This window comes from Amphiura filiformis, chromosome 13, assembly GCF_039555335.1.
Source record: "Amphiura filiformis chromosome 13, Afil_fr2py, whole genome shotgun sequence".
NCBI lineage: Eukaryota > Metazoa > Echinodermata > Ophiuroidea > Amphilepidida > Amphiuridae > Amphiura > Amphiura filiformis.
The window spans coordinates 5581060-5596627 of record NC_092640.1 but is presented as its reverse complement, the minus strand read 5'-3'; the positions used below and the strand labels follow the sequence as shown (position 1 = coordinate 5596627).

Genomic DNA, 15568 nt, shown 5'->3' with positions numbered 1-15568 from the left:
ATCCAGCATTGTATAAGCAGGCAAGTACATATCCATCAAATTTCTCTTTCATTAGCTTTGTTCAGGTATTTTATGCTCTAGTTTATAATATTATGAATTCCATTTCAATCTCAGCTGCTTATAACATTATTCCAAAGATGCATCTCATTATTATTATTAATATTATAGATGTATCTATATATTTTGTTAAAGATTGGTTAAATGTGATACAAAAATACTTATGTGTCTGCCTTTTAAAAGTTGTTAAGAGTGCAGCTTGAATTTATTGTGGTTTGTTCACATTTTACCAATAATTCTTTGTAATTTGAATATGCTTTCTTGGTTAAGTTCTAGATGATTACTTGTTGTTTGTTACTAATTATATCATCATTGTTGGTTTGATTAATTATTAATTTGCTCAATTGTCATTAATTGGCTTATTTGTCAATAACGTGCTTAATTGAATTACAATGTAATGGGCCTGCTCAGGGCAGCACCAAGGTATTTTGATAGGGGGGATGCAATTCAGGGGCGTAGCCAGCTTTTTTGGTCAGGGGGGGGCAAAATAAAATTTGTTGGGCACAGATTTAAATAATTCCCCGCTTAATCGCTACATAATCATAATATGACCGATTTTTGTTTTTTTGTACGCCGAACAAGTATACGTATTTCTTGGCAACACTGATTATTATTGATTAATTTATATCAATCATGTTAATGTATATTTCTGCGCTGGGCTATTTTCACAATCTACGCCCGCTTACGCTGGAGTACCTATACACCCAACGCAAGTCAATTGAAGCCGCATAATTTATCGCGAATTTACGACCGTAAAATTTAGACACTTCCTTTGTCTAGATTAGCATCAACCTCTCATCTCACTTTTTTCATGTCAGAAATTAACATAACTCCCGAAACCGAAACAGAAGTTATCTTCGCTCAACTTTTCTGTAGTCAACAAAAGACTAGAATAAAAGGATTGTTCACACGCACATGCATGCTAACACTTCAAAATAACAATGAGATCCAAAACCGAAACCAAACAGAAACAGAAAAGATGAAAGGACCCTTAGTATGGAAAGGGCTTAATCTTTGCAATATGCGCGCGTAGCGCAGAAAATTGTGTATTTTCGGGCTGAATTTCTGTAGAAAAGGGCTCCTTGCCCCTTTTCTTTTTCTTTGCCCAACTGATTTTCTCTTTTATTTTTTTGTCAAAGGGCACTTTTTCTTTCATTTTTTTGTCAGGGGGCACTCTGCCCCCTGCCCCTCACGGATGTCAAGTGCTATTTTACGTATTTTTCCAGCACTAATATAGCTGATTTAGCCAGAATCGACATGGGGTCATCGCAGATAATATTTTCATAGCATATTGAGCTAACTCTTCAGCTACTTGGTTTTTCACAATATGATAGTAATGGAAACGACCAAATGTTCATTGTTTTTTCGCAATTTAATTTCAAAATTCACCCACAAACAAAAAACATATCCAGCAGTAACCAGCACATTTCATATCTGCCTAAATTCTTCTAGTTAAATAAACAAAGTATCCCCACTAGCATCACGAGGGTCTACTCTTATCTTGAATTGTTTATTTCTCAAGGTCATCAGCTGCATGCATTCTAGTAGACTCATCAGTGAATTCCATGGCTTGGAGTGCATGAATGTAGTTGAATCATGAGCAATAGGAAAACCTGTATTGTCCGTTAATTTTTCTCCAATTTGTAGAACATATACTAATAATAATAAAAAAAGAAAAATTATGGTGTCAAATGAGTATTACAATACGTATGCATGACATTAAAAAAAAAAAAAAAAAAAAAAACACCAATGATTTTAAATACAGTCATCGCCAATGACTCAGTAAATCGTATTTCTTTGATTTATATCGTGAAGCTGATCTTTCACCCCTGTCGTTAATTACTCTACATAGCGCCTCTGTTGTTGATTAATCGCCAAATTCCAGCCTCGGAGTTTTGAGACCAGAATCTTGATGCCGATGAAATCAAGGAATAATTACGATGACGCCATCAATTTCTATCGGGTTTACTGCTAAATAAATAATGGTGTGCAACGGCACAGATTTTTATCTGCTAATTCTGTCATGGGCACGGCCTGGTCATGTGGTGATGTCGTCACATTTGTTGACAAAATTAATATACCAGCATGCGCGCCAGGCCAGGCAGGGGAGTCCAAACCACAAATGTGCCAGTAAAATCCGCAAGCATTAACCTCAAATTAATACAGCACAGTTCTCAATGCACACCATGCATCATGCATGACACACGCACATTGAATCCATTGAACATGATGAACACTGAATGTGAAGTACTGTTATTCATGAAGTAACATGGATATGGCATGTATGGTAAGCTTACCATCCAATGCATTGATCATGACTTGTGCGCCGAAAAGCCCTCAAAATCAACTTTACCGATGCCCAAATTCCATTGAAATTACATCTGCACCCTCTTTAGATTTTACTAAAATAATAATAATATTGAATAAAACCGACAGTACTCACCAATCCTTTAGTTTTGTTTTCCGGTGACATATCACATCTGCCGTGTTTTCTGTTTACCGCTGTTTACATCCCTCGATGACCTTGAAATTTGCGTTTTTTCACAATGACGCGCACCAAAAAAGGTCATGGAACGTGACAAAACTGTCAGAAATTGATTCTTTAAAATTATGTATTTCATTTAAATATGATTGGTCAAAGTGGGTCACGGATACATCGTTGCATACCCCTTCGTATTATTAGTATGGTAAGTAAGATGCTGCTGACGCCACTGTAACTCTTGTGTAACTCTTAGTCGTGAAAGTCGCTTAGCAAATTTGGCATGGAAGAGTGTCGTACATTATATTTTAACATCTCAGCCGTGATCTGGCCGTGATCTCAGCAGATGTGCTGCTTTGTCGCCGAAGTCGCCAACAGAGGGCAGTATTTAATTCTTATTAATAGAATGATACTGCCCTCTGTTTATCATTTTAGCGATCGATAGAGGGGGGAAATAGGCAATTTCTAATGACAGTGGGGGTATAACAGTAATTTATACATTAAAAATACACATTTGACACCATTATTTTTATTTTTATTAGAGTGCCCCCCCTGACAAAAAATGAAAGAAAAGTGCCCCTCTGAAAAAAAAAATGAGAGAAAATCAGGAGGGCAAAGGAAAAGAAAAGGGCAAGGAGCCCTTTTCTAGCAAAATTCAGGGCCAAAATAGTGTAAAATACAAAATTTTTAAAGGCACTGCTGCCTAGCAAATTGTAACAATAAAGCCCTTTTTTAGCCGGATAATGGCCGAAAATAGTGTAAAATACCATTTTTTTTTTGCTTCTTGCGTACATTATCCCTATAAGGCCCTTTTCGGGAAGCTCAAGACATACAGTCTCTATGTATTGTATGATGCAACTGCAATTTTTTTCGTCTGTGCCCCAAAAATTTTATTTTGCCCCCCCCTGACCAAGAAAGCTGGCTACGCCCCTGGTCAGCCCGAATCGCGGGTCAAATAATCGAAAAGTCACCCAATTTTTCTCTTTACCATTGGTTTCTATGGGGCAGGAATCTCTCGGAAGTCGCGGGAGCCAATGTTGAAAAGTCGCCCACAATTTTTCTTAACCATTGGTTTCTATTTCCAATTGGGCTACCAAATCGCGGGTTTGGCAGCCCTGGTTATGAGAGAGTTGACAGGAAATTGAAGGATCGATTTTTAGATTGTAAATGCAAAAATGTTGAAGGTCAAGGTCATCCATGGTGAATTGAGTATAGATTTTCAGATTGTCCATCACAATTCTGTGCCAAAATTGTTCAAGGTCATCTGAGGTCCACTATATATTGTTGGATTGTCAAGGTCATCTGAGGTCCACTATATATTGTAGGATTGTCAAGGTCATTTGAGGTCCACTATATATTGTTGGATTGTCAAGGTCATCTGAGGTCCACTATATATTGTAGGATTGTCAAGGTCATCTGCCCGGGGTCATCTGAGGTCCACTATATATTGTAGGATTGTCAAGGTCATCTGAGGTCCACTATATATTGTTGGATTGTCAAGGTCATTTGAGGTCCACTATATATATTGTTGGATTGTCAAGGTCATTTGATGTCAACTGAGCATTGATTGTAGTATGATTGTCATAAAACATCACTATGGACCACAATGTCCTCATCCCAATGGCATAGTTCAATACGGTAACCTTAAACAACTAGTGCAAAATTTCAGTGACATGAAGTTTCAGAGTATGATTTTTTGTACCCAAATTTTCAAAGGTCATTCAATGAATGTGTAAATGTATTGGGGTTAAAGAACTGTGCCTTGATAGATGAGCATGTTGTGGATCCTAGTGCATGCATGTAATTACAATTTTAAAGCGTCAAAAACCATCAAGGTTAACTGATAATAGAAAGTTGGATTGTCATTGAACTTACCTGGTTGATATGATCACCCTTGAGCAGCAAACATTCTTAAGGCCGCCTGAATTGTCGTGAAACTGAGCCCTTAATATAGCCCTTAATTGTTACAAGTATGAATAAAATGTAGACCTATTTTACAATTAATTGATTTTGCTGTTCACGCATGGGAGATCGAATGGCCATCACAGTGTGTACCCACAAGATGGCGGCATATGATGTCACGCTGAGGGCCTCTATTGCTCCACCTCATGGATTTTACGCCAACCTCCATCCCCCAATATTATGTTGATGCATGATATTAGGGATGACCATCAAAATTTCATGTTGACCCTATTGCTACAAAATATTGTTTTCTGGGTAGAACTCATCAACAGAAGTATTTTGGTGGTTAAATGGTCAAAATCGGTCAAAAAACTTTTCGAATTATGAATTATCAAAGTTTCCCATTCTGACCGGTCATTGGAACGAAATAAAATGCAAGGTCCAAAAATAGCAATGGGAGCAAAATTGGCATAAGCATATATTTACCTTTATATATTTCTTTATTTTAACATATTTGCAAACATGAAACAAGCATATTGTGAAAGTATCAAAGGGGTTTCTTATGAAATGGCACTTAACTAGTCACTGGCATAACTTATTTTTTCAAACCGAGGCATTGAAATCATGCATTTAGAGGACATTCGCCAAAAATCATCCAAGATAGCCGATATGGCACAAAATCAAAATTGCACTAAGAAGGTGAACTTTTTTTTTTCACAACCAAGAATTTCAATGTTATTGGGCTTAAGGTTATACTAAACTTTGTAATGATCGATCCAGAATGAGACTGCATGTAGCCCCCTTTAAAATTATCTATTTCTGGAAATAAATATCGAGAGAGAAAACGCATAAACTACGTCTAAAAGCTGAAAGTGTAAGGGTTATTATTATGCTTGAATTTTCCACTTGGCTCAAAAAGAAATGTACTTTTCAAACATTTCAATTTTTTTTCAATATCCGTAGCATCAAGATTTTTGGGAACACGGCCATAATTTCTCAGTGGAAGTGGCGATTTTGTTGGGAACTACGACGACATTACAAACAAGTCAATAAAAGAATGTGCATATTCATTCTTGATATTGCTTGTCTCGATTTGTTTTAGTAAGCTTACATGTTGGCCGAATTTGAAGTAAAATGGCCTCCACTTGTATGTCGTTTTGTAACCAGTAATAATAATTCCGTGCACGATTTCATAGACAAAATTCTGACCTACATTATTTCTATAAACCCTCTTCTATATGCAGGTGCTATTTAAATTTTTATTTCGATAGCAGAAAATTGAGATATTTGCTATTTTTCCGACTCGCTGCTGTCAAATTGTCTAGTTTCGCGATAAAAAGATACAGCGAAATCAATATTTTTTAGAACCATTTCACCTCGCTTCGCTTGTGCTTTGAAGTACAAACTTCAAAATTGATATAGTGATTCTATATTTCAAGCTGCGCCATACTGTGTTTTTCTTACCTCTGATTGTCGCTGCTCAAGGCCAAAATTCAAATTTTTGGACAAAAGTGGCACTCTCATTTTTTTTTTTTACACACGCTGTTTACGCATTTACATGTACGACGGGCTCTAAAGTGGTGTTGCCGCCTGGTGTTGCCGAGTTTGGATTTTAAAATATTTAGGTATTTTCTAGCTTAAAATCTAGCGCCAATGAACCTGGTGAATGGGAGGGAAAATGTGGGGGTAGTTAGGGCGAAAAAAAATGTGCACATTTTCATGCTTGCTGCGTTTGCAACAGGTAGATATTTAGAAATCCATTTAAGGTATGGGTATGGAAATTGGGGATCCCAAAAATTGGCATATAGGCCTAGGCATATGCAAAGGGGTGTGGGCATTTTTGGCAGGCCAAGGGGAGGGGCCACAAAATTTGGCAGTCCAGGGGTGCGGACAAGCGTTTTTTGGCTGGCGAGACGGGAGGCAAGCGATTTTAGCGTAGTCGCTTGGAAATTTTGGCTTATAGGCCTAATTAGTAGGCTAATACCGGTACTGATTGCACAGCCTTTCGAGAAAGCAATTTTTTTTTTGTTCGTGCAAGGGAATAAAGTTTGGCATGTCTAATGGGCGGAAGAATGACTTTACCTAGCACACATTAAAGGGGCATTTCGTGATCCACAGCCTCATACAACCCCATAGGCCTCACGCCCTTTCTCACAAGTTAAGATTTTTATACCAGTCATCCCGCTCTGGCTACATGTTTAGGCATTTTCACGCAGATCAATTCGTTAAGCAATGGAAAATATTGCCAAATTTGAATTTCGTTTTAAAAGCCTACTCCCCATTAAAAAAAACCACTAATTTTGGGGGATTAAAAAAGTTCTGTAAATGAAACAAAAGGCTGCCTCAATCCTAATTATTCATTTAATAGGCCAGGCCTTCATTTCTGAAAATAGCGGGAGCTCAGTTAGTCACTCTCCTATGTGTACTGAGGAGCTTTACAAGGAGCTCAATTGTATAATATCAATATTAAACCATAGGATTTTCAAGAAGTGAGCAGCTCAATAAATGCCAGTGGTAAAATTATTAGGCCTACGATATTTTATTTGACTGTGATCCTATATACACTGTATATACCTTTAAAATTTCTAAAATTGGTGGAATTGAACAAGCTCTAAATTTCTCATACGTCCAGCATAACCAAGGGCAACTGGGGTGGGAAAGCCCCTAGCTATGGCCATACCCGTGAGTGGCGGAACCAGAATTTTTTTCGCGGGGCATGGGGGGAAGTGAATTTGAGACGGGGGCACTTGGAAATCATTGCACTAAATTGCCGCAAAAAGTGGAAAATTACATAATTGTGGGGATTTTGCCTAAAAACTGAGTGGGAAAGAAAAAATATTGGGGGAAATACTACCCCCCCCTAGTGGCGCCACTGCATATCCATCCATGATGCTAGAATGACGGAAGTTCTGGCGCTGAAATTCAATTTCAATATCACGAAGTTTTTATCAGGGATTTTACCAAGGGAAGGCGATAGGTGTAGGATTTTGCTGATATATACCAGGCAACCCGAGAAAGGAACAGAGGTGTGGCTAAATAAGGGAGTGTTCATTATAAATATTTTCCATTATCATAGTTTCGACGCCGAGAGCATAATTATTTGAAACGTAGGCCTACATCGTGTCAGTCACATGGTCACATATTTTCTGTTGAAAGAGAAATGCACATGTCTCTGATTTGCTTTGTGATTAGCTACTGTTCTCTGCGTGCTGTCCTGTTTTTGTCGAGTGGAACTTGGGAAATTTATGAATGAACTTCCGCAACTTTGCAACATCATCACGCAGCGGCGTAGCTGGGATTTTTTCCAGGAGGGGCAAGACTGTAGGCCCTATGGGGCGGGGCCCAAATCCACCAAATTTTCCCACTGGGGGCGGGGCCCAAATAGACAATTTTGCCAGGCTTATTGATAAATAATATATGGTAGGCCTATTGAGCTGTATTGCATATCGTTTGGATTCCCCATCTCTCTGCCCCTCCTCTCACCCTCTCTTTTTTTCTTTTTTCCCCTCTTTCCCTCTTTTTTTCCTTGCACTCAATTTTTGCAATTGCTCCCCCCCCGGCAGCTACGCTACTGTCATCACGGTAGACATACGCGGTAGCAAGAAAGGTTTACAGACAAATATAGGCCTAGTAGGCCTATCAAATGTTATATTTTTATATTTTCTGGTGGACTTGCGGAGAATATCATGTCATGGAGGTCCCGGCGCTGGGTTGGGGGGTCTCAAGGCATTTTGGTATGCCTACCCATGCTTGATTCCGGGAGGTTTTTAGCAGGTCCGACCATTTTTTTTATAAAAACACCTCGGGCGGGTCTCTTCAAAACATTTGTACCTTGGGGATCAAAGTCACCCACATTTGGCCTAATTTGACGCTTTTTAAGGGCACTTTTGCCAAAATGCGCCCAAAAGTTGGTCTTCGCTGTAAACCCACCCATCATAGTCGTTGAAAAGGTAGGCCTACCCCAAAACTGTGGCACATCCACGAACCCGAGGAAGAGACCTCCGCGGGGAAAAACACACCTCTAGCGGGACCAGATTTATAATTTAAAATAGGCCTACATTTTGGAAGCCAGTCATCACGACAAAAGCGGGCCATGGTAGTGTTAATGGTATTAACACTTTGATTTTAGGCTTACTAATGATGAGTGTAGGCCTATAAAGTGCAAATTTGCACACACCCCGGGGAACCTTCTCAAGTTGGGTAAGGATGTGAGGCTGTGACTCGAAAAACTACGGTACGATTTTAAACCAAATTTGAATAAAACAGACCCAACATTGTATCAACTTTTGGACTGAAAGTTTGCGCAAATTTTTACTTTTTCGAGAAAATTATTGAAAAATACCCTTCTTAAACCTAATTTTCATGACACTGAGGGTCAATAAAATCATGGCTAAAAAATACAACAGAGTCTAAACTAAATGGCTGAAAATGCACCCCAAATCTGCCGCACATCCCCACGACACATTTCACCTTATAGATTTTGAAAATTGTCGCAATAAAATAGGCCCGAACTTATCCCAAATTAAAAAAAAAAAAAAAAATATTTTTTTGCAGGTGAGGTTGAGTCTTATTATTTTTATTCTCAGAGAGGATAGGGGTTGATATTTTTAGCAGGGTACAGTTTGTCTTGTTTTTGTTTTGTTTTTGACGTTGAAGTTCCAGATTCTTTTTTCATATATTATTATTCATTTATTATTTATACCCTGTACGTGGGGAAAAAGACACACGACAGCTACAGAGAAGCCACGAAAAAACTCCTGTGAAGTGCATGAAAATGCCCCGAAAATGTGCCAACCGAAACACCTTAACAGGAAGATAAAATAAAAAACAAAACCAAAAACCCAGGACATTTGCGCTAAATAAGTTCCAAATTCTTTGTCCCCACTAAAATATATTATGAACACTCCCTTATGAAGTCTGCCCTCTTCCGCTATTCTGGTAGTAGGCGCTGACAATTACCTATATTTTTGAAGCATGTTTGAACCCGATTTGTTCTCTATTCACATTTTTAACGCTGCAAGTAACATTTCAAGACCTCTATTTGTGACAGGTATTTAATTATCTTGCTAGAGATGTGCCTAAAGTTGAAATTCAATATTTCGGATCGCAAAGATCGAGAGATATAAAGTTGCTGAATATCAGTTTAACACCATGGATCATATGGGCGCCTTATATGAACGATTATGATAGCTAAGCAAAAATGACTGGGATACAGGTTGTATAAATACTACATGAATATTCATGAACTATACAGATTCCATTCTTCTCTAATAATAAAGATGTCAATCACTCTCCTTGACGACAGTTGCTGGCGCTTGTAAACAAATCGAATAATAGTGCTTGACAAGAGCTAAAAAAATAGGCTAAAAACACATTTTCACACATTTTTTTCCGGATTTTTTTATTTCACATGATAAGTAGACATATTTTCTTACGTATAAGGTAATAATATATTTTTTCTGGAGGTAAAGCCCTTCAACACTTTGTTTAACCTTAATATGACCAATTAGTAGGTGTATGTAAACAAAATCTTAAGTTTTGAAGGTCATTGACTCATTCACAACAATATAGATTATCCACTTTACTCATCATGCTCATGTGTGACTTCTAACAAAAGGCGCTGGTTCCTGTAGTATTCCTCATTCAAACCAAAGATACTCAATACATTATGAGTATCTTTGTTCAAACCAATTCAATGCTTGACCTCGGAGTTACCTGCATGACTATCGCGGGCTATTTTGAAACAGTTATGGTTGCACATTCAGGTGAAAGTCCTAAACAAGGTATAGCCAGCAGCAAGTTGTAGATGGTATGGGCCTAAATATAACAAAACGTTTAGGGTTGAAATCAGGTGAAAAATACATCAAATGAGCACGAAACTTCACATTTATGTTCAGAAAGGTGTCTTCTTAGCATGATTCGAAAGGAGTATGGAAATTCCAAAGGGAAGCTGGTGATTTAATTTGTAACTCAAGATCTACTTGTTCAATATTTTAACCTTTTTACAGAGGGTATGACAGAGGTATTACTGGCAACTCTGCCAAATTTCAGCTCAGTAGGCCACGTTTTCACCTGAAATTATTGACATGAATATTTTGTGCCATTCTTGAGCAGTGCTGAACTCAGCCACTGGCAATTAAGCGCACTGTATGGCGATGGACCAATTTTGACTCGCACTTACAGAAAAACAAAATAAGTTATGTTGCTGTAATTTGCAAGATAGTTAAAAAATATAATTGGCAGTAACTTCCCGAATTTTTACAGAAAAATATTGAAAATTAAAAGAATGAGATCAATTTAGAAATGTCTGTGCAAGCAGTGCACAGTTGAGCTCCCTGCATGTCTATGGGAGTGTTCTAATCAAGTTGATGGTTCATTGGTCATCCCTAATGATATGTAGGAGGCTCAATCTTTGGGTGTTTTTTTAAGGCATTTAAAACACACAGAGGCACCCATGTTTCTAGTTATATTGAATACAGTTATTATTGATTTTCGTTCAACTTTCTTGACTTCTAATATTAATTTTCTTTGTATCATTACAGATCATCATCACTTTCAGTGGAAGCAGTATTTGGAGCATGATCAGGACAAAGAAAGTTAAGTGCAAAATGATTTATTCGGGCTGTGTAATAATTATGTCGCCCCCTGAGGGTGTAAAATTTTCAAATTGTTTGCCAAAATTGCCCCTATCCAAAAATTCTTTGCTCCCCCTTTGCACATGCCAAAATTGTGGTTCCCAATTTGCAAACTTCAGCTTCCTGCAGGGCTCATAATTATTGCACAGCCCCTTAGGGGTGCACCATTAGATTTCCAGGGGGGCATGGGAGTTTTTTGAAGAACTCACCACTGGTGAGACGAAAAAAAAAATTTTTGTCTCACTGATGAGTAAAAAAAAATTTCCCTCACCCAACTTTGTATAAGGTATACATTAAAATTTAAAAATATATACTTCACGAATTCTGCCTTCGGAATGAAAAAAATTCCGCCGCCTTCTGCAAAAAAAAAAAATCTGCCTGACCCAAACTCCCATGGCCCCCCTTAGAATCTAATGGTGTGTCCCTTATCACTTAGCCATTCAGTGGTTTAACAGGCTCTCCAATTCTCAGAAAGTCGGGTACACACACTTGTAGAAAATTGGCATTTCAGAAAGCTCAGGCCATGTTAAATAAATAGTTTGATTAAAGCTCTAACAAATCAAAGCGATGTCATACAGGTGCAACATGGAACAAGAAAAAATCGACAGCACCTGTTTCATGATAATTGTGGAATATGATTATAACGGTATGATGCTGCTATAGTGGAAAAAACAGTGTTTCTTATATTTGTATTATGTTTTTATTTACCCAACTCCAGTTCACAGAGGAATATTCTGTCTCCTTTGGTGTAATCTCAGTTTCTCTGTGTTGTTTTTGCAGAGCTTTTAGGTGTAGCCACTGAGAAAGTGACTTTTGTTATTTTTGGCTTTCCCTGCAAGATATGTCTTATTCTCCAGTACATGTAGGTGTAGTTAATACTAATAGCAGTCATGTGAAAACACAAGTCCGCTTACATGTACTGCACCTATTATCGTTCACGCGTTTTCCTAGAAAATTAGTAAGAACTGGGTGTGTCCCTCCAGGCTTCCCTCCCGACAACTCAAGGGTGGAGCTGGTGGGCGTAGGTTAAGGCTACAACCTTGGCGAAAAAGGTTGCCACACCTGAGCGTTAATTGGCCAACATCCTTCCCCGCTCCCCTATTGCAATGTTGATTTGGACAAAATCGTCATCATTTCTACATTACAGTCTCCCAACATTGGAGAATGGGGGTGGGGAAGGGGCAAGTGTAATCTGAATGTGCATTTGCAAGTATTATACAAAATAATACGGAACTATCACATATTTAGCTTCGATTGCGTGCTTTTAACACCAGAACGTGCTGGTGTGGCAGCAATTTCAGTCCGCCAGAGTTGTCTCTAATAACATATAAAAAATCATCTGAAATTACGTTTTCGTTCATATCTTTAGAACGGAATGCCGGATTCACGTGCAATTTTCACAAAGTCTTAGCCTGTTTATGTACTCTGTACTAAATATAATTATTTTCATGTAATTTATACATGGCTTGGTCTATGTGTCCTATTATTTATAAAGATGCCAAAATAATGCAAAATATGTGAAAACATCAATCGCCATTACATGCTGTCTACTGAAGATAGTACACACAAAATTTTAAAACTATTTTAATGATGACGAAATAGCGTGAAGTTTAAGTATTAGACCTAATAATAATAATAGCAAGGATCAGAAGAGGAAAATTATAATCATAGAAAAGTCATCAGAGGGATTCGAACCCTGATCTCACTGATCTATAGATTTCAAAGCGGCGACTTAACCGCTGAGCCAAGAAGAAGTCGTTGAATTCGTGAGCATTTCTAATGTATTAATGTTAATTTAAAATTATGCAATGCGTATATGTACAGTAAAACAGGTGATTTAATTCTCATTCGCCTACAATTGTTATGCCGTTCTGGTTGGTTTAACCTAATACAGAGATGTTATAACCTCATAGTAGAATTAACATGTCATACAAATGCATTTAAGATCAGTAACCCATTGCACATATGGAGATGAGGTTGATGACGGTCGACACAAACAAATTAAAAGAAATTTAGATTATTTTCTTTTATTTAAGATTTGTCCATCGTGGGAGAAAGGTGGTGAATCGAAATTCAACTTTATTTTTATAACCCTAAATACATTGCCAACATATACAATCGTTGTAAATCGATGAAATTATGTGTATTGGAGCGTTTCAGGTCAATTTGATACCATATGCATTGCATAATTTTAAACTAACATTAATATATTAGATATGGCTTGGAATTCATTCACTTCTCCGTGGCTCGGCGGTAAAGGCGCCGACTTCTAAACTACAGGCCACGGGTTCGAACCCGCTGTTAGTTTTGTTAAAATTAATATTTTTCCTCTCTTAATCCTTCGTATTATTGTTGGTCTAATAGTTAAACTTGGCGCTATTTCATCATCATTCAAAATGATGAAATTTTCGTGTACTATATTCAGTAGACAGCATGTAATGGCAAATGAGAAGGTTTTTTGACACATTTTGCATTATTTTGGCATCTTAATAATTAATAATATACATAGGCCGGTCCGCTTGAAAATGATATGAAAAAAGTTATTTACGCTTAATTGTAACATGGATAAAACGGACAGTATCCACTAAAAACCTGTGTGTAGCAGCAACTTGATACGATTTTCCGTTACTGATATTTAACAGAAAATCATGCAGTTTAGAGCCCTAATTACGAAATGTGTGTAATTTAGCATAAATGGTGATTTGAGGGACCACTCCCTAAATAAACCAAGTACTTTGTCAAAATTTTATTATGATTCAAAAGAATATTATCTACTCCCAAATCGTGCAATATGAAGATCATACGACATTCCGCTTTTTGAGTTATGAGACAAAACGAAATTTAGATGAAATATTTTGCATTCGGCAGAGACAACCTTAGTAAAAAAGGTTGCCACACCTGAGCGTTAATTGGCCAACATCCTTCCCGCCTCCCCTATTGCAATGTTGATTTGGACAAAATCGTCATCATTTCTACATTACAGTCTCCCAACATTGGAGAATGGGGGTGGGGAAGGGGCAAGTGTAATCTGAATGTGCATTTGCAAGTATTATACAAAATAATACGGAACTATCACATATTTAGCTTCGATTGCGTGCTTTTAACACCAGAACGTGCTGGTGTGGCAACGAATTTCCGCCAGAGTTGTAGGTCCCTCCAGGCTTCCCTCCCGACTACTCAAGGGTGGAGCTGGTAGGCGAAGGTTAAGGCTAGGTCCCTCCAGGCTTCCCTCCCGAGCACTCAAGGGTGGAGCTGGTGGGCGTAGGTTAAGGCTAGGTCCCTCCAGGCTTCCTCCCGACTAGTCAAGGGTGGAGCCAGTGGGGCGAGGTTAAGGCTAGGTCCTCCAGTCTCCCTCCCGAGCACTCAAGGGTGGAGCTGGTGGGCGAGGTTAAGGCTAGGTCCTCCAGGCTTCCCCTCCCGACTAGTCAAGGGTGGAGCCAGTGGGCGAGGTTAAGGCTAGGTCCTCCAGTCTCCCTCCCGACCACTCAAGGGTGGAGCTGGTGGGCGTGGGTTAAGGCTAGGTCCTCCAGTCTCCCCTCCTGACCACTCAAGGGTGGAGCTGGTGGGCGTAGGTTAAGGCTAGGTCCCTCCAGGCTTCCCTCCCGACTACTTAAGGGTGGAGCCGGTGGGCGTACGGTAAGGCAAGGTCCCTCCAGGCTTCCCTCCCGAGCACACAAGGGTGGAGCTGGTGGGCGTGGGTTACGGCTAGGTCCCTCCAGGCTTCCCTCCTGACTAGTCAAGGGTGGAGCCAGTGGGCGTAGGTTAAGGCTAGGTCCCTCCAGTCTCCCCTCCCGACCACTCAAGGGTGGAGCCAGTGGGCGTGGGTTAAGGCTAAGTCCCTCCAGGCTTCCCTCCCGAGCACTCAAGGGTGGAGCTGGGCGAGGTTAAGGCTAGGTCCCTCCAGGCTTCCCTCCCGACTATTCAAGGGTGGAGCCGGTGGGCGTGGAGGTTAAGGCTAGGTCCTCCAGGCTTCCCTCCCGACTAGTCAAGGGTGGAGCCAGTGGGCATGGGTTAATGCTAGGTCCTCCAGTCTCCCCTCCCGACCACTCAAGGGTGGAGCTGGTGGGCGAGGTTAAGGCTAGGTCCCTCCAGTCTCCCCTCCTGACCACTCAAGGGTGGAGCTGGTGGGCGTGAGGTTAAGGCTAGGTCCTCCAGGCTTCCCTCCCGACTACTTAAGGGTGGAGCCGGTGGGCGTGGGTTAAGGCAAGGTCCCTCCAGGCTTCCCTCCCGAGCACACAAGGGTGGAGCTGGTGGGCGTAGGTTACGGCTAGGTCCCTCCAGGCTTCCCTCCTGACTAGTCAAGGGTGGAGCCAGTGGGCGTGAGGTTAAGGCTAGGTCCCTCCAGTCTCCCTCCCGACCACTCAAGGGTGGAGCTGGTCCCTCCAGTCTCCCCTCCTGACCACTCAAGGGTGGAGCTGGTGGGCGTAGGTTAAGGCTAGGTCCCTCCAGGCTTCCCTCCCGACTACTTAAGGGTGGAGCCGGTGGGCGTAGGTTA

The 15568-nt window shown here is 39.9% G+C and overlaps 2 long non-coding RNA genes across 2 annotated transcripts in view; one reads left to right on the top strand and one right to left on the bottom strand.

Annotated features, from left to right (window-relative positions):
* The window catches only part of LOC140167177 (uncharacterized), a 30500-nt gene extending 19343 nt beyond the window's left edge, over positions 1 to 11157 (top strand). The window contains exon 5 of the long non-coding RNA XR_011860977.1: positions 10981 to 11157. This is a non-coding gene — a long non-coding RNA (uncharacterized lncRNA). The remainder of the gene's footprint in view (positions 1 to 10980) is intronic.
* LOC140167176 (uncharacterized) lies at positions 4920 to 10501 on the bottom strand. Its single transcript, XR_011860976.1, has 2 exons — positions 9931 to 10501; positions 4920 to 5181 (listed from the first exon to the last, which is right to left on the bottom strand). It is a non-coding gene; the product is annotated as an uncharacterized lncRNA (long non-coding RNA).
* Positions 11158 to 15568: the final 4411 nt, after the last annotated feature.